This window comes from Tachyglossus aculeatus, chromosome 22, assembly GCF_015852505.1.
Source record: "Tachyglossus aculeatus isolate mTacAcu1 chromosome 22, mTacAcu1.pri, whole genome shotgun sequence".
NCBI classification, from domain to species: Eukaryota; Metazoa; Chordata; class Mammalia; order Monotremata; family Tachyglossidae; genus Tachyglossus; species Tachyglossus aculeatus.
The window spans coordinates 3926007-3952393 of record NC_052087.1 but is presented as its reverse complement, the minus strand read 5'-3'; the positions used below and the strand labels follow the sequence as shown (position 1 = coordinate 3952393).

Sequence of the window (26387 nt, the reverse complement as noted above, 5' to 3'; positions counted from 1 at the left end):
GTGGTTAGGACAGTGCCTTTCACAAAGTGAGCACTCAACCAAAAAAGCACTAAAAAAAATGGTCATCCTTGGAATTTGTGACACCTCTATGGGTCTGGGATGCCTGGCATGGTCTCTTATGGCAGGCAATAGACTCCCCAGACTAGGGGCAAGGAGTTCCCACTGATTTGCTGTGTGATTTAGACTGAGTCTTTAACGTCTCTGAGCCCTCAGGATTTGGGAGGCTGAAGCTCGGACGGCCTCTACGAGAAGACGGCTCCACCACTTCCCTGCTGTGTGTGATTTTGGGCAAGTCACTTCATTTCTCTGGGCCTCAGTGACCTCGTTTGCAAAATGGGGATTAAGACTGTGAGCCCCATGTTGGACAGGGACTGTGCCCAACCTGATTAGCTTGTATCTACTCCAGCACTTAGAACAGTACTGACACATAGTAAGCACTTAACAAATACCCTCATCATCATCATCATTATTATTATTATTTTTATGACTATCTATAAAAACACTGTGGGACCTCTGAGAGGCCTGTTTCAGCCTGCGGTGACACTTGAGAGGATATTGACCGTGCAGAGAGACGATTATCCAACTATCTGGGCCCGGGATCATTTCGGATCATCAAATGTCCAGACCGAACATCACGGATTCATTCATTCATTCAATCATATTTATTGAGCGCTTACCGTGTGCAGAGCACTGTACTAAGCGCTTGAGAAGTACAAGTTGGCAACATATAGAGACGGCCCCTACCCAACAGCGGGCACGGATCGTGGTTGGGCACGTTCTGACATCCGTTTCACAACGTGGGGTCCTCGAGGTGGGTCCCACCCGACTCTGGGATATGGATTGCGAGGTCTTCGGCTCCCCCTGACCCACATTCCAGGGCTGGGGCAGACCTGCCGGGGCCGGCATATGAGTCGACGTTTGTACCGAGGGCTTGCTGCAGATGCAGTCGATCGATGGTATTTACTGAGCGCTTACCGTGTGCAGACCGCCGTACTAGATGCTTGGGAGAATACAATATAAAAGAGTTGATAGACATGTTCCCTGCCCGAAACGAGCTTACAGTCTAGAGAGCAGAACACCCCCAAAAGAGAAGCAATGAGGGCTACTGCATAGAGCAGGAGCCCGAGAGTCAGAAGGACCTGGGTTCTAATTCCAGCTCATCCACTTCAAATCACTTCACTTCTCTATGCCTTTACCTTATCTGTAAAATGAGGATTGAGACTAGGAGCCCCATGTGGGATGTGGACCGTGTCCAACTGAATCAGCTTGTGTCTATCCCAGCACTTAGTACAGTGCCTGGCACAAAGTAAGTGCTTAACAAATATCATTAGAAAAAAAAAAATCATGATGAGGAAACAGCTCGAGCAAGACAGGGCTGGGGGCGGGAGGGCACCCGGCAACTAAACCCTTTCCCGGAGGTCTTGAGCTTCTGGTGGCTTTGCCGTTTCTTCCTTAGTGGCCATTAGTGTCCCAATGCACAGACCAAGTTCTGCTCCCAGCAACCTCCCGTGGAAACGTGCCCCGCTACAACTCAGCCGCCCCGGCCAAACCAAGACCCCACAGCCCACCATGCCACTGTCCCCAACTGCTTCCCCCTCTGCTGAGTACCCAACCAACCAATAAATCAATCAATCATATCTAGTAGAGAAGCAGCATGGCCTAGTGGATAGAGCATGGGTCTAAGAGTCAAAAGGACCACCTGTCTGTTGTGTGACTTTGGGCGAGTCACCTCACTTCCTTGGGCCTCAGCTTATTCAATCCTCAATGAGAACTGAGACCTTGAGCCCAAAGGTGGGTGGGCAGGGATTGTGCCCAACCCGATTTGCTTGTAACCACCCAGCACTTAGTACATGAAGCAGAAGAAGCAGCGTGGCTCAGTGGAAAGAGCCCGGGCTTTGGAGTCGGAGGTCATGGGTTCAAATCCCAGCTTCGCCAATTGTCAGCTGGGTGACTTTGGACAAGTCACTTCACTTCTCTGGGCCTCAGTTACTTCATCTGTAAAATGGGGATTAAGACTGTGAGCCCCCATGGGATACCCTGATCACCTTGTAACCTTCCCAGTGCTTAGAACAGTGCTTTGCACATAATAAGCACTTAATAAATGCCATTATTATTATTATTACATCGCCCCCTCCCTCCCTCTGCCCTACCCCATTCCCCTCCCCACAGAACTTGTATATATTTATACATATTTATTACTCTATTTATTTTATTTGTACATACTTAATACTCTATTTATTTTATTAATGATATGTATACAGCTATAATTCTATTTATTCTGATGGTATTGATACCTGTCTACTTGTTTTGTCTTGTTGTCTGTCTCCCCCTTCTAGATTGTGAGCCCGTTGTTGGGTAGGGATCGTCTCTATATGTTGCCGATTTGTACTTCCCAAGAGCTTAGTCCAGTGCTCTGCACACAGTAAGTGCTCTATAAATACGATTGAATGAATGAATGAATGAATGAGGAGGAGGAGCAGGAGGAAGAAGATACTTAGAACTCTAGGCAAGGATGGCTGCAGCGTGGCTCAGTGGAAAAAGCACGGGCTTTGGAGTCAGAGGTCATGGGTTCGAATCCCGACTCTACCACTCATCAGCTGTGTGACTTTGGGCAAGTCACTTGACTTCTCTGTGCCTCAGTTCCCTCATCTGTACAATGAGGATAAAGACTGTGAGCTCCCTCTGGGACAACCTGATCACCTTGTAACCTCCCCAGCACTTAGAACAGTGCTTTACACATAGTAAGCGCTTAATAAATGCCATTAAAAAACATGGCAGTTTGTTGCAAACTGTGGACACCACCTACTCTCCAATGTCTGCTGGATTCCCATTATTCCACTGCTCCTCTGGGAATTCCAAGAGACAGATAACGAAATGAGGAAATCCCTCTTCACTTTGCTCTGGAGTCTGGGGAGAAGAAAGTCTTTTCCCAGTGCCCTAAAGTGGGTTAGGCTCCCGTGCTTTCCAACCACGCTGCCCCGTTTATCTAGGGGTGGACACACAGGAGGTGAAGGTTAAAAGTGCCTATTGTGGGAGAGATTGCTCAGCTGTGGTGGCAGTTGAGTGCCGAATTAACGGATAAGAGAAAGAGAGTTCAAAGAAAAACCTTGGCCGGAGGAAGCAGCCTCCTGTAGGAACAAGCTGAATCCCTCAGGCAATGAGGAAACGGAGGGAAATTTATTTATATTATTGTAAGCTCATGGCAGGCAGGGAATGTGCCTGTTTATTGTTATATTGTACTGTCCCAAGCGCTTAGTACAGTGCTTTGCACACAGTAAGTGCTCAATAAATATGATTGAAAGAATGAATGAATGAACAAATCCCAGTTGATAAGTGTGATCCTCGTTCAGTGCTTACTATAATAATTATAATGATTATAGTATTTGTTAAGCACTTTCGATGTGACAAGCACTGTTCTAAGCGCTGAGGTAGATACAAGGTGGACCCATGTGGGGCTCACAATCTTAATCCCCATTTTACAGATGAGGTAACTGAGGCACAGAGAGGTTAAGTGACTTGCCTTTGGTCACACAGTAGACAGATGGCACAGCTGGGATTAGAACCCACTTCCTCTGACTTCCAAGCCCATGCTGTTGCCACTAGGCCACATTCATTCATTCATTCAATCGTATTTATTGAGCACTTACTGTGTGTAGAGCACTGTACTAAGCACTTGGGAAGTACAAGTTGGCAACATATAGAGACGTTCCCTATCCAACAATGGGCTCACACTGCTTCTCATACTTAATAACAGTAATAATAATAATAATAATGACATTTATTAAGCGCTTACTATGTGCAAAGCACTGTTCTAAGCGCTGGGGTGGTTATAAGGTGATCAGGTTGTCCCTCGGGGGGCTCACAGTCTTAATCCCCATTTTACAGATGAAGTAACTGAGGCACAGAGAAGTCAAATGACTTGCCCAAAGTCACAGCTGACAATTGGCGGAGTGGGATTTGAACCCATGACCTCTGACTCCAAAGCCCGTGCTCTTTCCACTGAGTCACGCTGCTTCATGCTGGTACTTCTACCAAACACTGTCCCAAGTGCCAGAGTAGATGCAACACAATCAGATGGAGTAGTCTCTGTCTCACACTGAGACTCACAGTCTAATAAGGAGAGAAGGTATGGAATCCTCATTTTACAGATAGGGAAACTAAGGCACAGAGAACTGAAGTGACTTGCCCAAGGTCACACACAGCAGAGCGGGGATTAGAACCCAGGTCCTCTGATTCCCAAGCCAGTGGTCTTTCCACTGGGTTACGCTGCTTTAGTTCTCCAACATTCCCGAAACTGAGGCCCGGCAGTTTAACAAGAATGTTCCAAGCTCTCCCTTAAGGAAACCAAGTCAGCGACCAGCACAAGTGTCACTTTCGCCGATTCCCCTTCCCTCCCTGGGTTGGCAGGTGAGTTACCAGCCACGTATCTCGGCTGGGATGCTTGTCCTCTACACTGTAAGCTTGTTGTGGGCAGGAATGTATTGCTATATTGTTACGCTGTACTCTCCCAAGCACTTAGTACAGTGCTCTGCACACAGTAAGTACTCAATAAATACGATTGAATGAATCCAAGTTTACACTCTTCCTTTTCACCTCCAGAGCAGGAAAGAGTGAACTCACGCCTCACGGAAAGAAGCAATGTGGTCTAGTGGATAGAGTCGATCAGTCAATTGTATTTATTGAGTGCTTACTGTGTACAGAGCACTGTACGAAGAGCTTGTGAGAGTACACTATAACGACGAACGGACACATTCCCGGCCCACAGTGAGCTTATAGGCTAAAGGATGAACTTACAGTCTAGAGGATAGAGCCTGGGAGTCAGAAGGACCTGGGTTCTAATCCTGCCTCCATCACTTGTGTGCTGTATGACCTTGGGCAAGTCACTTCACTTCCCTCAGTTACCTCATCTGTAAAATGGGGGTTCCGGCTGTGAGCCCTATGTGGGACCCGGATTGGGCTCATCCTGATTAGCTTTGTACATAGTGAGCACTTAACAAATACCAAAATTCTTCTTCTTCTCAGTATTATTAAGCAATTGGAGTTGTACTGTATGACCTGGGGCAAGTCACTTCACTTCCCTCAGTTACCTCATCTGTAAAATGGGGGTTCCGGCTGTGAGCCCTATGTGGGACACAAGTGATGGAGGGCAGTAAATACCAAGACCTATTTACCAGTGCAGAACAGGACCATCCCTCCCACCCCTCAATCAATCAATGTTTTTTGCTGAGCACTGTCTGTGTGCAGAGCTCTGTACTAAGCACCTCCCCCTGCTCCAGAGATGTGAATGAGGAGTTCCCACCAGCGGAGGACAGAAGCCACCCATCCTTCCCACCCATCCACAAGAGCTACAGTGAGCTCTGACTTGAGGAGGGAGAATTCCCTCCAATGTCAAACTGCAAAGTGTGGACAGTCTGAGGAACATGGGCCCAGAACCACCAAGGGCCTTCCAAAGGGCCCTTGGGGGTTAATTATAATAATATAATAATAATTATTATTATTATTATGGTATTTGTTAAGCGCTTACTATGTGCCAAACACTGTTCTAAACACTAGGGTAGATACAAGGTAATCAGGCTGTCTTATGTGGGGCTCAGAGTCTTAATCCCCATTTTGCAGAAGAGGTAGCTGAGGCACAGAGAAGTGAAGTGACTTAATAATGATGGTATTTGTTAAGCGCTTACTATGTGCCAAGCACTGTTCTAAGCTCTGGGGTAGACACAAGGTACTCAGCTTGTCCCGCGTGGGGCTCACAGTCTTCATCCCCGTTTTACAGATGAGGGAACTGAGGCCCAGAGAAGTGAAGCGACTTGCCCAAAGTCACACACCTGAGAAGCGGCGGAGCAGGGATTAGAATCCATGACCTCTGACTCCCAAGCCCGTGCTCTTTCCGTTAAGCCACGCTTCTTCTCTAATATCTAATGCTCTGCACACGGTAAGCACTCAATAAATACGACTGAATGAATGAATATCCTCCCACCCAACTGGGGGCTCAGTTGCCCAGGTCTCCGGGAAATGAATGTCCCCCGCTAATCCTGCTGGGCCCAAGGTCAACCAATTCTCCCAGGAGAATTGGTTACCACGCTGGCTTCTCAGTCGCTCAACACTTTCCTGGAGTTAATTCCCCTCTCTCTGGCTGGTCTCTTGGTCAACCAAGTCTCCCAGAAGTTAATATGCCCCCCACTCCACTGGACCCTCAATTGCTCAAGCCTCCCAGGGGTTTATTTCCCTCCTCCCCACTGGACCCGCAGTCCAAATCTCCAGGGAGTTAATATCCCCCCATCCTACTGGGCAAAAGACCCCGGGTTAGGGGGTATCCTGATTCTGATTTATAATCCAGGCAACTGACTGTAGGCCACCCCCTCTGCCCCTTCTTCCTCCATCCAGAGCTCCTCACCTCCTACTGCCTGCCCTGTCTCTTGGGCATGTTGTGGCTGCAGTAGTTGAGGCACCCTACGTTGTGGGGTGTTTGACTGGGGCCCCACTGGAGAGCCACATTTGGTTCCAAGAAGTGCCAGACACAACTATTTATTCTGATGGCACCTGTCTACTTGTTTTGTCTTGTTGGCTGTCTCCCCTTTCTAGACTGTGAGCCCGTTGTTGGGTAGGGACCGTCTCTATAGGTTGCCGATTTGTACTTCCCAAGCGCTTAGTCCAGTGCTCTGCACACAGTCAGCACTCAATAAATATGATGGAATGAATGAATAAATGAACAAACTCAGAGGCCACAGGCTGTGCCCACCTCTGCACTAGGGAGATTTGGAGTGGCTGAAGCCGAGGGGGAGAAGAGAACAATCTAGGAAGCAGCGTGGCTCAGAGGAAAAGAGCCCGGGCTTTGGAGTCAGAAATCATAGGTTCAAATCGAGGCTCCGCCACTTGTCAGCTGTGTGACTTTGGGCAAGTCACTTCACTTCTCTGTGCCTCAGTTACTTCATCTGTAAAATGGCGATTAAGACGGTGAGCCCCCCGTGGGACAACCTGATCACCTTGTATCCCCCCCAGTGCTTAGAGCAGTGCTTTGCACATGAAGCAGTGTGGCTCAGTGGAAAGAGAACGGGCTTGGGAGTCAGAGGTCATGGGTTCGAATCCCGGTTCCGCCACTTTTCAGCTGTGTGACCTTGGGCAAGTCACTTAACTTCTCTGGGCCTCAGTTTCCTCATCTGTAAAGATTGTGAGCCCTACGTGGGACAACCTTGATCACCTTGTATCCCTGTATCCCCCCAGCACTTAGAATAGTGCTTCGCACATAGTAAGTGCTTAACAAACACCACCATTAGGAAGACTTCCGGAAGGAAGTGGGGAGTGCGATTTGGGGAAGAGGAGAGCGTTGTGCGAGTAACCTCATTGTGGACAGGGAATGTATCTGATATAGTGCTATCTTGTCCTCTCCCGAGTGGTTAGTACAGTGCTCTGTGCGCAGGAAGCACTCAAAAAATACGATTGACTGATTTAGAGGTGGACAGTGAGTAGTCTGTTTAGCTGGAATGGAAAGAACAGCTTGATGTAGGCCGAGATGCACTCTGTTCTCTGATCGGGGAATCCTGTAGGCTGGAGGCCAGGGAAGCCAAGGTCAGGAGCTCAGGCATTACATCCCTCGGTAGACTCCCTCCCCTTTCAGAGCGCCGGGCTTCTCCAGCAAGTCCATCCCCTCCCCTCTCCAGGGGCCACATTGTCCAGAATCCAAATGACCCGGAGTTGGCGGGGGTGGAGGGAACTCCATCACGGGGGACCACCCAGATACCCCTAAAACCAGGCCAGAAGCTCTCCTCCCCCAGATCAAGTCAAAGAGAAGCAGTGTGGCCTACTGGATTGCCCTGGGAGTCAGAAGGACCTGGTTTCTAATCCACTTGCCTGCGGCGTGCCCTTGGGCATGTCACATCACTGGGCCTCAGTTACTTCATCTGTCAAATGGGGATTAAGACTGTGAACTCCATGTGGGACAGGGATTGTGTCCAACCCGGTTTGCTTTTAACCACCCCACCACTTAGTTCAGTGCCTGGCAGATAGTAAGCACTTAACACATAGCACAGTTATTATTATTAGGGGTAGGCAAGGAGAGCAGATGAGCAAGGTGTGGACAACTTTGAAGCCGGGATAAGGAGTCCTTGTGTGATGAGGAGGGAGATGGGCAGCTGCTGGAGGGTTTGGAGGGCAATAATAATAATAATGATAGTATTTGTTAAGCTCTTACTATGTGCCAAGCATTGTTCTAAGCACTGGGGTTGACAGAAGGTAATCAGATTGTCCCACTTGGGGCTCACAGTCTTAATCCCCATTTTACAGATGAGGGAACTGAGGCACAGAGAAGTTAAATGATTTGCCCAAAGTCACCCAGCTGATAAGTGGCGGAGCCAGGATTAGAACCCACAACCTCTGACTTCCAAGCCTGTGCTCTTTCCACTAAGCCACACGGAGGGCAAGGACGGTGTGTCCTGAGTGGTGTTTCAGAAAGGACCTGGGAGTTAGACGGAACCGGATTCTAATCCTGGCTCGACTCCTTGTCTGCCGTGTGACCTTGGGTAAGTCACTTCACTTTTCGGGGCCTCAGTAACCTCATCTGAAAAATGGGGATTAAGACTGTGAGCCCCAGGTGAGGCAGGGACTGTGTCCAACCCGATTAGCTTGGATCTTCCTCAGAGCTTAGTATAGTATCTTACTGGGATGTAGAAAGCGTTTAATGAATACAAAAAAAAAAAAGAAAGAAAAGGAGATCAGACAGCAGAATGATGCCTGGGCTAAAGGGGGAGAAGCTGGAAGTGGGGACATCAGTGACGAGGCTGATACAATACTTCCTGCTTCCTCCCCATTCCATATCAACTATGCCCTTGGATCTGCAACCTTAAATATTGGATTAACACAGTAATCCAAGCGCTCATCCTATTCCACCTTGATTACTGCATCAGCCTCCTCACTGACCTCCCTGCCTCCTGTCTCTCCCCACTCCAGTCCATACTTCACTCTGTGGCCTGGACCATTTCTCTACAAAACTGTTCAGTCCAGGCCTCCCCACTTCTCAAGAACCTCCAGTGTCTGCCCACCCACCTCCACAGCAAACAGGAACTCCTTACCAGGGTAAGCACTCAGTCACCTTGCCCTCTTCTCCCTTACCTTGCTGATTTCCTATTATAAGCCAGCACGCTCACTTCTCTCCTCTAAGGCCAACTTACTCTCCGCCACATCTCTTCTGTGTGACTTTTGGCAAGTCACTCACTCCTCTGTGCCTCAATTACCTCATCAGTAAAATGGGGATTGAGAGCGTGAGCCCTATGTGGGATTGGGACTGTGTCCAACCCAATTTGCTTGTATACACCCCAGCGCGTAGTACAATGCTTAACAAATATGACAATCATTATTATTAGCTCACTGCTGAACCCACTACAGGGTTGGTAGACACATTCCCTCACAACGAGCCTGCCTGTATCCCAACCCAAGGTCCAGTCGGTGGTTTCAAGGTGCATCCCCTCCCAACACAAGGGACGCTGGGATGAGGGCAAGCCCTGGCTTCTGCCCAGCTCAAGAACCCATCTCCCCATGGAAGCAGACGGAGAAACGGGATCCCTGGGTCTGGGAAGAGAGACCCTCAGGGCTCTGACACCAACTCAGGACTCACAGCCAGAAATGCCGTCTAACCACAAATCAGCCACACCAGCACCACACCCAGATAGCACGAGTGTCCAGGCCCGCCAGCCTGAACTACAGTCTGGGATCAGTGAATTCAGCCTGTCAGTCAATGGTATCTATTGAGCCCTTTCTGTGCACAGGGCACTGTGCTAAGCGCTTGGGAGCATACAATACAACATTAAACAGACACAGTTCTTGCCCACAGCAAGCTTAAAGTATAGAGGGGAACATAGACAGTAATATAAATTACAGATATGTACATTAGTGTTGTGGGGCAGGGAGGGGTAATGAATAAAGTCAAGGTGACACAGAAAGAAGAGGGAGAAGAGGAAAGGAGGGCTTAGTCAGGGAAGGCTTCTTGGAGAAGATGTGCCGTCAATAAGGCTTTGAAGCGGGGGAGAGTCATTGTCTGTCGGATAGGAGGAGGGAGGACGTTCCAGGCCAGAGGCAGGATGTGGGCGAGGGGTCGGCTGCAAAATAGACAAGATTGAGGCACAATGAGAAGGTTGGCATTACGGGAGAGGAGTGTATGGGCTGTGTTGTAACAGGAGGGAAGCGAGGTGAGGTATGACGGGGCAAGGCGAGGGAGGGCTTTGAAAGCTTTGATAGTGAGGAGTTTCTGTGAAGAGGAATATTCAGAAACCACCCACCCGGAGCCACAGGTAGTAAAAGGAGTGAGTGCGAGGAACAGCTGAGGAAGTGAGTCAGGAGATCAATTTATCAATCAATCAATGGTACTTACTGAGCGCTTCCTATGTGCAGAGCACTGGATTAAGCACTTGGGAGAGTACAATACAGTAGAATTAGCAGACACGTTCCCTGCCCATATCTAGATGACAAGCCAACTGGCTCGGGGCTACTTTCCCTGAGGGCCTGGCCCTGGAGGGCTGTCTGGGTGTTGGGGGAAAAAGACAGAGATAGAGATGCAGAGGGACAGAAAGACAGTAGAACAACACGGAGAAAAGAGAAGCGGCATGGTCTAGTGGGCAGAACGCAGGGAGTAAGAAGGACCTGGGTTCTAACCTAACCCTGGCTCTATTTGACCTTAGGCATGTCACAGCGTCTCTGGGCCTCAGTTTCCTCATCTGTCAAATGAAGATCAAGACCGTGAGCTCCAATGATGTCTATTTATTTTTACTGATGTCTGTCTCCCTGCCTCTAGACCGTGAGTTCACTGTGGGCAGGGATTGTCCCTCTTTATTGCTGTACTGCACTTTCCCAAGCGCTTTGAACAGTGCTCTGCACAAAGTGCTCAATAAATACAATTATTAATAATAATAATAATAAGAAGAAGAATGGTATTTGTTAAGGACTTATTATGTGCTAAGCACTGTGGGGGTTACAAGGTAATCACATTGTCCCATGTGGGACTCTCAGTCTTAATTCCCATTTTACAGCTAAGGCAACTGCAGCACAGAGAAGTTAAGTGACTTGCCCAAAGTCACACAGCTGACAAGTGGCGGAGCCAGGATTAGAACCCATGACCTCTGACTCCCAAGCCCGTGCTCTTTCCATTGAGCCATGCTGCTTCTCTAAATGAATGGATGACTGAATGCCAGGGCCTGTGTGCAACCTAATTAGCTTGTATCTACCCCCGTGCTTAATACAGTGCCTGGCACGTAGTAAGCGCTTAACAAATAAAAAAAGAGAGAGACAGAGACCCAGAGTGAGACAGGCCCAATCAATCAATCAATCGTATTTATTGAGCGCTTACTATGTGCAGAGCACTGTACTAAGCGCTTGGGAAGTACAAATTGGCATCACATAGAGACAGTCCAGTAGGCCCAGGGTGACGACAGCCGAGGGCCTTCGGAGGTGCGGGGGTCTTCCCAGACTGACCGATTGCCCAGGGAAGAGCCCCCAGGGATCACAGCTGGCAAGGAAAAAGACCCCAGGCTGGCTGCGCCAACTACACAACTGTGAGCCCATTGTTGGGTAGGGCCCGTCTCTATATGTTTCCGACTTGTACTTCCCAAGCGCTTAATACAGTGCTCTGCACACAGTAAGCGCTCAATAAATACAACTGAATGAATGGGATGGGAAGCATGGGCTTCCCAGCATTCAGGTTGAGAGGTGTGTGGGACCCCTTCCCCCGTCCCCGGCTTCCTGGAATACCACATCCCATTGGAAAGTGTTTAACCCTGTCTGAGCCCAGGGTCTGGTGGTGGTACTGGTACTACTACTACTACTACTACAACTACTACTACTACTACTACTACTACTACTACTACTACTACTACTACAACAACAACAACAACAACAACATAGCTTCCTGGAATACTACATCCCATTGAAAGGTGTTTAACCCCATTTGAGCCCAGGGTCTGTTGGTAATAATAATAATAATGATAAATAATATTTGTTAGCATTTACTATGTGCCAGGCACTGTACTATTCATTCATTCATTCAATTGTATTTCTTGAGCGCTTACTGTGTGCAGAGCACTGTAACGTACTACTTAGTGTAATAAGCACTGGGGTGGATATAAGCAAATCAGGTTGGACATAGTCCCTATCCCACATGGTATTTATTAAGCGCTTACACAAGCAAATCACCTTAGACATAGTCCCTATCCCACCTGGCATTTATTAAGCACTTACTATGTGCCAGGCACTGTTCTAAGCACTGGGGTAGATATGAGTTAATCAGGTTGGACACAGTCCCTATCCCACATGGGTCACCCCAGTCTTCATCCCCATTTGACAGATGAGGTAACCGAGGGACAGAGAAGGGAAGTGATTTGCCCCAAGTCAGGGAGCAGACAAATGGCACAGCCAGGAGTAGAACCCAGGTCTTTGATTTCCAGGCCCGCGCTCTACCCATTAGGCCACGCCGTTGAATCTAAGTGTGGAGGTTGCCGCCGTCGGGGGAAAGCAACGTTGGGGTTCCCGTCACATCTGCTCCTCTGGCACCAAATCCCACCCCAAGGGATTGGGCTGAGCAAGGAAGGGCAAGGAGCCGGGGGAGGAGGGGGCAGGGCTGCTTGAATCAGTGTCTGGAATTTGTTTAAGAGCAATTTCTCATAGACAACATGATTTCATCGGAAAGCCGAGTGCCAAAAAGTTGCTTTCTGACGATGTCATTCCATCTGACCTGACCACAGAGAGAGACTTTCCAAACATCCCGCCCCAGAGACGGAGGCTGCCCTCTCCCCACCCTGTCTCCCATTTTTCTTTTTCTTTTTTTACTGTATCTGTTAACCACTTAATGTGTGTCGAGCACAGTTCTAAGCTCTGTGGGAGATACAAGTTTACTGGGTTGGACACAGTCCCTTCCCCCCATGGGGCTCGCAGTCTTCATCCCCATTTTACAGATGAGGGAACTGAGGCCGAGAGAAGCGAAATGACTTGCCCAAGGTCACACAGCAGAAAAGCGGAGCAGACAAGTGACAGAGCCGGGATCAGAACCCAGGAGGGAGAACAAGTATTGAACCTCCATTTTACAGTGAGGAAACTGAGGCACCGAGCAGGTTATGCAGCAAGCAATTGGCAGAGCCGGGATTAGAACCCAGGTCCTCTGCTCTTTCCACTAGACCACGCTGCTTCCCGTTTTGGGGAAAACGAGAAGAATTAGCTAAAACATAGAAAACCACACGACTCCAATCACACAGACGGCGCCATGGAAATGCTCTGAGCGGACTCACAGACTCTCCTCCGCCTCCCGCCAGGGAATCTGAGCCATTGTTCGGCGGAGACTGGAATATCTACTGGATGTTCAATCAATCGGTGGTACTGATGGAGCACCTACTGAGTGCCAAGCACTGTATTAAGCATAATATTATATTGATACAGTGCAATAATAATAATAAAACCTCTTAATGCTATATTAATATTCATTCATTCAATCGTATTTATTGAGCGCTTACTGTGTGCAGAGCACTGTACTAAGCGCTTGGGAAGTACAAGTTGGCAACATATAGAGATGGTCCCTATCCAAGAGTGGGCTCACAGTCTAGACGATATTAATAATTAATAATATATTAATAATCTCTAGCATATAATTATTATGGTATTTGTAAGTGCCTACTATGTGCCCGGCATTGTTCTAAGCACTAACGTAGATACAAGCTAATCAGGTTGGACCAGTCCCTGTCCCACCTAGGGCTCATAGTCTCCATCCCCGTTTTACAGATGAGGTCACTGAGGCCCAGTGAAGTGAAGTGACAGCAGTCAAGCTGTGGAGCCGGGATAAGAAGCCATGACCTTCTAACTCCCAGGCCCGGGCTCGATCCACTAGGCCATGCTGCTTCCATAATGTAATGTTATAAAATATAAAATAATATATGTATTAGGTATAATAGAACAGAGTTAGCAGACAAGTTCTCTGCCCACAGTGAGTTTGCAGGCGTAAATGTGTGTGCTCTCTCTCTCTCTCTCTCTCTCTTTCCCTCTCCCTCTTTCTCTCACACCCTGGGTGGACTGAGAGGGCCAGACTGTATGCGAGCACCTTAAGGATGGGACATTTTTCTCACACTTTCTCCCCAGGCACCCCCTTCCTACCACCATTCTGTGGGGGAACCAGGGAAGATGGGGGATGAAGGAGCTGAAGGGAGGGAGGAACAGATCTGGGACAGGCTGTGCCCGGGGAACAGGTAGGGCTGTTGGGGACAGTCTCAGCGGCTCTGGAAGTTTCACAGAGAAAAGGCCACAAGGTAGGACGGAAGGACGGGTGGACCGACAGACAGAAACCAGCAGCAGGGACCTCCTCACTCTCCCATATCTGCTCCCCGATCCCAATCCCATCCTCTATGACTTTCCAGGGCCTGGAAGCCTCGTTCAGCAACCACAGTGGCCACAGGGTCTACTGCTCTAACCGGGGCTAGGAAGCACTCCAGTGCCTTCCCTCACTGGCCCTCACTAAAACCAGGAAAGGAATCAGGATCATAATAATAATAATGATGGCATTTATTAAGCACTTATTAATAATAATAACGTTGGTATTTGTTAAGCACTTACTATGTGCAAAGCACTGTTCTAAGAGCTGGGGAGGTTACAAGGTGATCAGGTTGTCCCACGGGGGGCTCACAGTCTTAATCCCTATTTAACAGATGAGGTAACTGAGGCACAGAGAAGTGAAGTGATTTGCCCAGAGACACACAGCTGACAGTTGGCAGAGCTGGGATATGAACCCATGACCTTTGACTCCAAAGCCCGGGCTCTTTCCACCGAGCCATGCTGCTTATCAATATGTCACCTTGGGCTACAAGGTGTATGTATGGGCTACAAGTTTGTATGTGCAAAGCACTGTTCTAAGCACTGGGGAAGTTACAAGGTGATCAGGTTGTCCCACGGGGGGCTCACAGTCTTAATCCCCATTTTCCAGATGAGGTAATTGAGGCACAGAGAAGTCAAGTGACTTGTCCAAAGTCACACAGCTGACAATTGATAGAGTCAGGATTTGAACCCATGACTTCTGACTCCAAAGCCCATGCTCTTTCCACTGAGCCATGCTGAACTAGGCTCTCCTGGGGCTCTGGTGGACACACTCCGAATCTGGGCTCATTGGATTTCCTGGGATGGTGGGTTTGGAGAGTGGGGAGGGGGGTTTCAGATTGGCAAGGTCTAGGGTTCTCCACTTCTGCCCCAGTTTGGGTCCCCTGCCCCCAGGCCCTTCCCAATCAATCAATCATATTTAGTGAGCACTCACTGTGTGTGCACAGCACTGTACTAAACACTTGGGAGAGTACAATACAACAGAGTTGGTAGACACATTCCCTCCTCACAATGAACTCACCATCTTCAGGAGCATTTCCTGAGCATTTCCCTGTTCTGTCCCTAAACATCCCTGGCTTCTTCTCCATCAATCAATAGCACTTATTGAGCGCTTCCTTTTTTTTTCAATGGTATTTCTTTAGGGCTTACATGTGCCCCGCACTGTACTAAACACTGGGGCAAATACAGGCTAATTCAGTTGGGCATGGTTCCTGTTCCACATAATAATAATAATAATGATGGTATTTGTTAAGCACTTAATATGTGCCAAGCACTGTTCTAAGCACCTGGGGAGATACAAGGTTATCAGGTTGCCCAAGGTGTGGCTCCCCATTTTCCAGATGAGGTCACTGAGGCACAGAGAAGTTCAGTGACTTGCCCAAATTTTCACAATTGAGGCAGAGCCAGGATTAGAATCCATGACCATTGACTCTAAAGCCTGGCCCCTCTCCACCGTCAGGATTAGAATCCACGACCACTGACTCTCAAGCCTGGGCCCTCTCCACTGAGCCACGCTGCCTCTCTAAGAGCTCAGTCTTAATCCCCATTTTCCAGATGAGTTCACTGAAGCACAGAGAAGTGAAGTGACTTACCCAAAGTCCCACAGCAGACCAGTGGTGTGGCCGGAATTAGAACCTGGGTCCTTCTGATTCCCAGGCCCATGCTCTATTCACTAGGCTATGTTGCTTACTGTATATAGAGCATTCATTCATTCATTCAATTGTATTTATTGAGCGCTTTATTGTGTGCAGAGCACTGTACTAAGTGCTTGGAAAGTACAATTTGGCAACATACAGAGATGATCCCTACCCAACAATGGGCTCACAGTCTAGGCACTGTACTAAGCCCTGGTTGCGATGGTAAACGCAGTCCCTGCCCACACCAAGCTTACAATAGTGGCACTTCTGCTGCCGGGGGAGGGAAGGGAGCTACCAGAGCTCAGCTTGAGAGGACGAGAGAGTATAAACAGTACCGGGCAGGAAAAACCCGGAAAACCGAGCTGGAAGTTCTAACTCTGCTTGGGAAAGGCCCGTCTGTTGTTTCCTCTCCCCGACAGAGAGAAGAGAGGGTCTAACGGCTCCAGACTAGGTCTGCGGAGATTGGTAGCACACACCCCTCGGCTCGGAGGCACCAGACGCCCAGTCGAGTCAGTGAATCGCCTTAATTGAGCACTTCCTGTGGGCAGAGCACTGTACTAAGCGCTTTGGAGAGTACAATAAAGCAACAATAGCAGACACATTCCCTGCCCACAGTGAGCTTACGGTCTGGAGGCCAGCCCAGCCTCATCACTCTGCTCTTCATAATAACTGTGGTATTTGTTAAGTGCTTACTATGTGCCAGACACTGCACTAAGCGCTGGGGTAGATACAAGATAATAACAATAATAATAATGTTGGCATTTGTTAAGCGCTTACTATGTGCAAAGCACTGTTCTAAGTGCTGGGGTGGATACAAAGTGATCAGGTTGTCCCATGTGGGGTTCACAGTCTTAATCCCCATTTTACAGATGAGGTAACTGAGGATCAGAGAAGTTAAGTGACTTGCCCAAGGTCACACAGCAGACATGTGGCAGAGCCGGGATTCAAACCCATGACCTCTGACTCCAAAGCCCGTGCTCTTTCCACTGAACCACGCTGCTTCTTGGGTTGGACATGGTCCCTGTCGCACATGGGGCTCACAGTCTTAATCCCCATTTTACAGATGAGGTAACTGAGGCCCAGTGAAGTGGCTTGCCCGAGGTCACCCAGCAGATGTGGCAGATCTGGGATTAGAACCCAGGTCCCCTGATTCCCAGGCCTCACTGCTTCTTAGGCCCATCCTCGGCCTCCCGATCCGCTCCTCCCACCAAGCGTCCAACCGGGAACTCCCTCCATGCTCAAGTACACAAAATCACCGCAGAGCGAGGTTTCTGGGTTCCGCCAGGAAACACGGTCGCATGAGCTGAGCGACCCCATGGGACCCATCCTCCGGTCAAAAATAGGGGCTTGGCACCTGAGGTGAGCCCTGTTCTCCTCAGAAGAAATCGCCGGAGAAACGATTTCTCAGCAGTGGAGGAAAAGCCAGGCCTCAGTGGTGTGACTCCCTAGCATTGCCTGCTCTTGGGAACTTACAGATTTCTTCTTCGCCGGCATCCGCAAAGGTCACCGGCGGATCCTACCAAAAGAGCCGACGGGCTTCCGCCAACCCCAATGCATGACCTAATCCAAAACAGCCTTACTCTCTTGCCCTTCTATGAAAAGGCAAGGAGGGGGCGGGTGGTTTAGTTGGGGAGGGGAAACGATGTCCTATACATTGTCCATGGCCTTGGACTTACCTCTGGACTTTGAGCTACCCGTAATCCCGTTTTGACAGGATCCAGTAAATAATGGCTTTGTCAGTCAGTCTGTCGTATTTATTGAGTGCTTACTGTGTGCATGGTACTATACTAAGTGCTTGGGGAAGTACAATGTAACACATTCGCTGTCCACAGAGAGCTTTCAGCCTAGAGGGGAAGATAGACATTAATATTCCAACTTGTACTTCCCAAGCGCTTAGTACAGTGCTCCGCACACAGTAAGTGCTCAATAAATACGACTGAATGAATGAACGAATGTGTCTGCCGGCAGGCCCTCCCCGGAGCCCAGAGCCAACAGACCACTGTGCTCTGCTCCGCCCAAACGCTGGCCCAGGGGCTGAGGGGGCAATGGTGTTAGAAGCCTGCAAGGGAGCAGAGGTCCAGCTGACTGGTCCCCCATGCCTCGTTCTCGCCTGTCCCGCCATCGACCCCCGGCCCACGTCATCCCCCGGGCCTGGAATGCCCTCCCTCTGCCCATCCGCCAAGCTAGCTCTCTTCCTCCCTTCAAGGCCCTACTGAGAGCTCACCTCCTCCAGGAGGCCTTCCCAGACTGAGCCCCTTCCTTCCTCTCCCCCTCGTCCCCTTTTCCATCCCCCCCATCTTACTTCCTTCCCTTCCCCACAGCACCTGTATATATGTATATATGTTTGTACATATTTATTACTCTATTTATTTATTTATTTATTTATCTTACTTGTACATATCTATTCTATTTATTTTATATTGTTAGTATGTTTGGTTTTGTTCTCTGTCTCCCCCTTCTAGACTGTGAGCCCGCTGTTGGGTAGGGACTGTCTCTATGTGTTGCTGACTTGTACTTCCCAAGCGCTTAGTACAGTGCTCTGCACACAGTAAGCGCTCAATAAATACGAGTGATTGATTGATTGATTGATTGATCAGAGCCCCAGGCCAGGCCAGGACCACCCAGAGACCAGACCAGGGATGCGGGGGCCACCACTGGGACGGACTCCTCTGGCCAACCTACTTTGCCGCACACCAGTTGAGTGTCATTCTCTACCGGCCCCGTGGCCCTGGGCTCCCCTCTAGACTGTAAGAGCACTGTGGGCAGGGAACTGTGCCTACCAACTCTGCTATACTATACTCTCCCAAGCACTTAGTACAGTGCTCTGCACAAAGTAAGCACTCAATGAATATCACTGATGGATAGATTGATTGATTACCCAGCAGGGGAATGGAATCAAGGGGTGGGTCCAGCTGGCAACCTCCCAGACCGGGCAATTGGTTCAATTCCCTTCGCTGTCCCTTCCAAAAAGATGCCAGGCTCTTTCCTGGCAGGGTCCGGCTGGGCCCAGCCTCGGGCACGTCCAGTCTGCAGAAGCAGAGAACGGGAGCTGAGAAATGATGTGCATAATACAGCGCTTTGCACACAGTAAGCACTCAATAAATACAATTGAATTAAATATGATTGAACTGATGGGCAACCTCTGCCAACCCCCTCCCAGTCCTTGCCCTCGGGACCGGGCACTGTTCTCAGCAGATAAATTGAGGGCTGACTAGGGGCGTCCTGCCTGCTGGGACAGCCTCCCTGCACCCAAAATCATCATTACTAGCTCCAAAACCCTTACCATCAGCCGATGCAGTCAATCCCCTTGTCCCCCCATCTCACCTCACTACTCTCCTCCCACAACCCAGCTCGTCTAATGCCAACCTTTCACTGTACCATGATTTCATCTATCTCGCCACCAACCTCTTGCCCACATCCTGCCTCTGGCCTTGAACGCTCTCCCTCCTCATTGCTGACAGACGATGACTCTCCCCTCTTCCAAAACCTTATTGAAAGCACATCTCTTCCAAGAGGCCTTCCCTGCAAAGCCCTCCTTTCCTCTTCTCCCATTCCCTTCTATGTCACCTTGACTTGCTCCCTTTATTTATCTCCCCAACACCAGCCTCTCAGCACTTATGTACATATCCGTAATTTGTTTATTTGTATTACTGATGTCTCATACTGACATCTGTCTCCCCCAAAAGGCAGTACACTCATTGTGGGCAGGGACTGTGTCTGTTGTATTGTTATATTGTACTCATCCAAGCTCTTAATACAGTGTTCTGCACACAATAAGGGTTCAATAAACACTATTGACTTACTGACCCTTAAGTTTATAGTGCACCAAGCACCACACTACAGTAATGGCACAGAAATCAATTCAGACCCAGAGCTCACCCAGAAAGGGCCCCCAAACTAAGTAGAGTAGACAGCCGGAATGATGACGCTACAATCCAAACTATGAGACAAACAGGTTCAAATTAATCGAGCCTAAGCCCCAGTCATCACTAAGCCCGTTATAAGTCCTCTGAGGGGGAGGGAACGGGGTGGGAAATCCACAAAGCTCTGCGCTTCCCGCAAACAGTCCCGACCTCCGTCCCCAATGTCACAGAGAGGAGGGAGGCTGCTGGATGCTCTTTCACTCATTCATTCATATTTTTTGAGCACTTACTTTGTGCAGAGCACTGTACTAAGCACTTGGGAGAGTACAACGCAATAATAAACAGAGGTGTGGGGCGGTAGAGCAGTGGGCTGCTGGAAATGAGCTTCCCGCGGCAGTTGGGTAATCTGCCCTGGAAATGACACTGGGCCACTTCCTTTTGGGCGGCTTCCCCACCCGAGGCAGGATGAGGAAGCCCGGCTGGACCTAGGCCAGAGAGGGAATTTAGCACCTGGGAATGCCGCTATATGGAGCCGGGACACAGGTCCAGTTTCCTGCTTCCCCACCCCATTCCCGGTACTCTGTGCAGGACCAAGCCTGCCGAGGGAAGACATGTTCAATCATCATCATCAGTGGTAATTTTCTGGGTGCTTACTGTGTGCAGAACACAGCACTAAGTACTTGGGAGGACACAGAGTTGGTCGACACGTTCCCTGACCACAGTGAACTTACAGCCTAAACTTCAGCCAAATCAATAATATTTACTGATCGCTTAGCCACAGTTTCAAAAGTCCTGCCCAGAAGCAATCAGTCGTATTTATTGAGCACGTACTGTGTGCAGAGCACTGTACCACGAACTTGGAAGAGCACAGTAGGGCAGATTTGGCAGACATTTTCCCTGCCCACAACAAATTTACAGTGTAGAGAGAGAGATGGACATTAATATGAATAAATAAATTAAGAAGGCACAAAGTCACCCAGCCCCAAAAGGAGCCTGGTGCTCAGCTCTTCCCCCCGACCCATCGCAAGAAATGGGCCCCAGGTTTCCTCACACAAGAAATTCCTCACTCAGTTTTCCAGGTTAGTCCTGTCTCTCCCACTCTCCACCCCCTTTCCTTCTGAATCAATCAATGGATGGTATCTATTCTTCTTATACTAGCTTTATGATGAATGATAATTGTGGTAATTGTTAAGCACTTACAGGATAATCAGATCAGATACAGACCCTTCCCCAAATGGGGCTCGCTGCCTAAGGGCTGGGTGAACACATATTGAATCCCCATTTTATGGATAAGGAAAGGGAGACACAGAGAAGCGAAAGGACTTGCCCAAGGTCGCATAATACAGAAGGGGCAGAGAAGGGATTAGAAGCCAGGTCTCCCAACTCCCAGGCCCCTGGTCTTTCCACTAGACCACACTGCTTCTGGCTGGGAAACCATGGGGGCCTGGGGCCCGGGATAACATCTCTTTCTTCCTTCCTGTCCCCCACAATCTGAGAGAAGAGGAGCAGCGTAGCCTAATGGATAGAGCACGGGCTTGGGAGTCAGAAGGACCTGGGTTCTAATCCCAACTTGTCTGCTGGGGGACCTTGGGCCAATCATTTCACTCCCCTGTGCCTCAGTGACCTCATTTGTAAAATGGGGATTAAGACCGTGAGTCCTATGTGGAACAGGGACTGTGTCCAACCCGATTTGCTTGTATCCATCCCAGCTCTTAGCTCGGTGCCTGGCACATATTTAGTGTTTAACAAATACCACTATTATCATTATTTTATAGTAGGGAGATGTCCAGGTACTCTCAGGATGGGCAGAAGCTGCCCTCACCGGATCAGAAATTGAGATGATCAGGTTGGATTTTCCCACAACCCTGTTAGCCTGGAGCTGGGGCGGTAGGGTTGGCGCATACAAGTGGCATGGAAACCCCGCCCTGAAACGTCTCAGTTGTTGACTTTTCCCCAGGAGCCTGCCCACCTGTAATAAAATAATAATAATGATGGCACTTGCTAAGCGCTTACTATGTGTCAAGCACTGTTCTAAGTGCTGGGGTAGATACTAGCTAATCGGGTTGGACACAGTCCCTGCCCCACAAGGGGTTCACAGTCTTAATCCCCATTGTGCAAATGAGGTGTCACTGAGGCACAGAGAAGTGAAGTGACTTGCCCAAGGTCACGCAGCGGACAAGTGAAGCAGCGTGGCTTCAGAGAAGCAGCGTGGCTCAGTGGAAAGAGCATGGGCTTGGGAGTCAGAGGTCATGGGTTCTAATCCTGGCTCTGCCACATGTGGGACAACCTGATCACCCTGTATCCCTCCCAGCGCTTAGAACAGTGCTTTGCAAATAACGCTTAACAAATGTCAATATTATTATTATTATTATTATTATTACTAAGTGGCAGAGCCAGGATTAAAACCCAGGTCCTTCTGACTTCCAGGACCACGAACTATCCACTAGGCCATACTTGTCCCACATCTAGCCCAGGAACTCCCCAACCCCGACCCCGGTGGGCCTGGGGTATAGTGGATAGATCCCGGAGCTGGGATTCAGAAGGTCATGTGTTCTAATCCTAGATCGGCCACGAGTCTGCTGTATGACCTTGGGGAAGTCACTTTACCTCTCTGTGCCTCAGTTCCCTTCTCTGTAAAATGGGGATTGAGACTCTGAGCCCCACCTGGGACAGCGTCCGATTTGCTTGGATCCACCCCAGCGCTTAGTACAGTGCCTGGCACATAGTAAGCACTTAACAAATACCACAATTACTATTATTATTAGGTCTGAATCTGCTCCCTCAGCTCTCTCCAGGGCTCAGCACGGAACGTGGGCTTGTCATGACGACGGTGGGAACCCCCGTGGGGAGGGTCCCTGGGTCTAGGGGGTTTGAAATCCCTCCGTGTCCAGAATGCGGAGCCCCTCCCGGGCCGGCTGGTGCCACGTGGCCAGCACAGGGGGTGGCGGGACTGTGTGCCACCCGGGCTGGGAGCAGGCACGAGGCCGACCAGAGCCCGCGGGCCACTGGGAACCAGCCCCGGCGCCTTCTGCCAACCCACGGGTCACCACAAGGCTAAATCCAGGCTGGGGGTTTGCAAACCCAGCAATCCATTTCCACGGGGTTGGCAGACGGCTCTCCGGGCGGTGGGGTCGGGGGTGGGTTTCCGAGACGGGCAGGGAGACCGGCCACGTCCTCTCACTTTGGAGACCGGCCGCCCGCCGTCCTCGCTCCTCCAGGCTCAATGGATGACTCGCAAATGACCACTTTCCCGCCTCAATCCTTCCCCCAACACAGCACACATAAAAAACACGGTCCCACACCCCCAGAGCCAGTCTGAAACCAGGCAGTTCAGTTTCGTGTCAGTCCAAACCGATCCAGGCCCACACACGCCACACACACACAAACACACATTCTCACACACCCAGAGCCAATCTGAACCCTGTCAGTTTAGCTTCATGTCAGCCCAACCTGACCCAGGCCCACATACCTCCCCAACACACATACACGCTCTCTTTTTATCTCTCCCCCAACTCCCTCAGCCCCACACCCACCCACCCAGAGATGGTATTCATATCCTAGCAGCAGGAAAAATCATCACTAGATAGGTTTCTCTTTCCCACCAAAGTGAGTTACCCTCTCAGGAGGCTCATTTTTTTTTTTTTTTGTATTTGTTAAGCCCTCTCTAGGTGTCAAGGAGTGTTCTAAGCTCCGGGGTCTTGCCTTTTCATTCATTCAATCGTATTTATTAAGCGCTTACTGTGTGCAGAGCACTGTACTAAGCGCTTGGGAAGTACAAGTTGCCTTGTCTTAGGCTATCAAGTCGTCTTTGACCCATAGCGACTCCATGAACACATCTCTTCCAGAATGCCCCACCTCCACCTGCAATCATTCTGGCAGGGGATCCATAGTGTTCTTGGTAAAAATACAAAGGTCATCTACCACCGCCTTCTTCTGCACAGTAAACTTGAGTCTCCGCCCTCAACTCTCTCCTATGCCGCTGCTGCCCAGCACAGGGGAGTTTTGACTTGTAGCAGATTGCCTTCCACTCGCTAGCCACTGCCCAAGCTAGGAATGGAATGAACAGGCTTCTGCTTGACTCTCCCTCCCGTAGCCAAGACTGGTAGGGTGCTGGAAACTCTCCAAGTGCGGCCCTGAGAGGGGAAAGCTCTGGAGTAGATACAAGTTAATCAGGCCAAACACAGTCCCTGTCCCACAGAGGGCTCACAGTCAAGTAGGAAGCAGAACAGATACTGCATCCCCACTTTGTAGTTGAGGAAACTGAGGCACAGAGAAGTTAAGAGACTTACCCAAGGCCACACGGCAGACAAGTAGCAGACCTGGGATTAGAACCCAGGTCCTGATTCCCAGGCCCATGCTGTATCCCCAAAGCCACGCTGCTTCCAAGACTGTAAGCTCGTTGTGGGCAGGGAATGTGTCTGTTTATTGCTACTATATAGTACTCTCCCAAGCACTTAGTAAAGTGCTCTGCACACAGTAAGGGCTCAGTAAATATGATTGAATGAATGAATGAGCACAACACGAGGCATGAACCCATGAGCCCCATGTCCCCGCATTCAGTTTACTACTGTATTGTTCTCTCCCAAGCACTTAGTACAGTGCTCTGCATACAGTAAGCGCTCAATAAATACGATTAATTGATGTAGTGTGGAACGGGAGTGCAGAGATGAGGATGGGGAGGGAGAGATGAAGGGGGAGGATTTCCTCAGCCCTGCATACCCACCCGGGAGACGGCTCTGGTCCCAGAATTGATTAGGATTCAAACCACCAAAGCAGGGGGAAACCACACCAGACCCCGGAGGGAATTTTAACCGGATTCTAAGTGAATCGGATTAACTCCCCGGTGGCTTTCCTCTGGAACGGACTCCTCTCTCGGTTCGGGTTACAAACAGAGACCACCGTGAGGTCCTGGCCAGTCTAGAGCTTGTTGCGGTCCGGGAATGTGTCTGTTTATTGTTATATTGTACTCTCCCAAGGGCTTGTTCAGTGCTTTGCACAGTCAGCGCTCAATAAATATGACTGACTGACTGAACACCAAGACACGCAGCAGCAGGAGGAGCAGTCGCAGCAGCAGCCCACGTGTCTTTCTCTGCCCAGAAGGCCAGATGCCCGCTCTGCAACCAGAACCAACACACTGAGGCAAGGGCCTGAGTGTCTCGTGGGTGGGACCCAGGTGCCCCGCTGCAGATGGGGATCCCAAGTGGATTCCTCCCATGTAGAGAGAGCAAATGGTGAGAGCTAGCCGCCCACCACGTGCGTGGATAACGGAATGAATTCATCCCATGTGGGAAAGTGGATTCTTTCCATGTGGGAAAGTAAGTGGATTCGTCCCGAGTGGGAAGTGCATATGGGTGACAGCTATTCGCCTCACCTACGCGCGATTAATGTATGATTGTGTTCCTCTCATTAGGGAAGCTCAAATACTGCTAATTGATTACATTCCTCCTGAAAGGGAAGCTCAATCCATTGCGCCTAAACAACTAAATAATTCAATTCACCTAGCGGAATAAATTTTATATAAAATTCAGGCTTTCCATCCCAAGTCTCTCTCTCTCTCGCCACGTCAATTACTGAACGAACCCATCACCGGACGACGGGTGACATAAGACTGACTGAATGAACAAAGTAGGTTGACTCTCTGGCAGCAGGCAGAGAAAGCAGGGCTTCCAGCAGGGTTGGGGCCGGGACCGGAAAACAGGGCACCACATGTCCTCCACGCTTACAGAATTATCCATTTTGGGGTTTTTTTTAATGGTATTTCTCAAATACTTTCGAGGCGCCAGGCACTGTACTAAATGCTAGGGTAGATGCAAGATAATTAAGTTGGGTATGGTCCCTGTCCCACATAAGGTACACAGCCTTAACCCTCATTTTGCAGTTGAGGGAACTGAGGCCCAGAAATGTGAAGTGAACGAATGAATGAATAATAATAATAATAATAACGATGGCCTTTATTAAGTGCTTACTATGTGCAAAGCACTGTTCTATAGGGCTCACACTCTTGGGTCCCATTTTACAAGTGAAGTAACTGAGGCCCAGAGAAGTGAAGTTACTTACCCAAGGTCACACAGCAGACAGGTGGCAGAGCAGGATTAGAACTCAGGTCCTTTTGACTCCTAGGCCCGGGCTCTATCCACTGGACCACATTGCTTCTCAGGGGATGCCTCTCCCTTTCATATAAACATTGCTGGGTGGGCATTTCTGGTGCTAACCTCTTCAAATGCACTAAGAAGCCTTGGCCAACGTCTGGCATTTCCGCCATCAGCCGGGTTTCCCAGACGGAACTGGGGGTCAGTATCGGCCCAGGGGATCCACTCCAGGGAGACTCCAGGTTTCCTCTTCAAGGTAGAATCGGGGACGGGGCTTGGAGATCCGGGTCTGGATTTTGGGAAAACAATCCTTCCATTTTCCAGGCTCTGAGTTGATTTGAAGGAGTAGAATGCCTCTCTGGGCCCGGGCCAGGGGTGTACCTTTGGGTGAGTTTCCAACAGAACTGCAGGAACCTGAGATTCTTTGGCCTTAATTCAAGCCAAGTGAACTTGGTTCGTTGACCCCA

General features: G+C 49.5%; 1 protein-coding gene and 1 non-coding gene across 7 annotated transcripts in view; both read right to left on the bottom strand.

Moving 5' to 3' along the window:
* MICAL2 (microtubule associated monooxygenase, calponin and LIM domain containing 2) overlaps positions 1-26387 on the bottom strand; it is a 230276-nt gene that overhangs the window by 136626 nt on the left and 67263 nt on the right. The window lies entirely within an intron of this gene.
* LOC119944285 lies at positions 23837-23974 on the bottom strand. Its single transcript, XR_005455779.1, has one exon. It is a non-coding gene; the product is annotated as a small nucleolar RNA SNORA7 (small nucleolar RNA).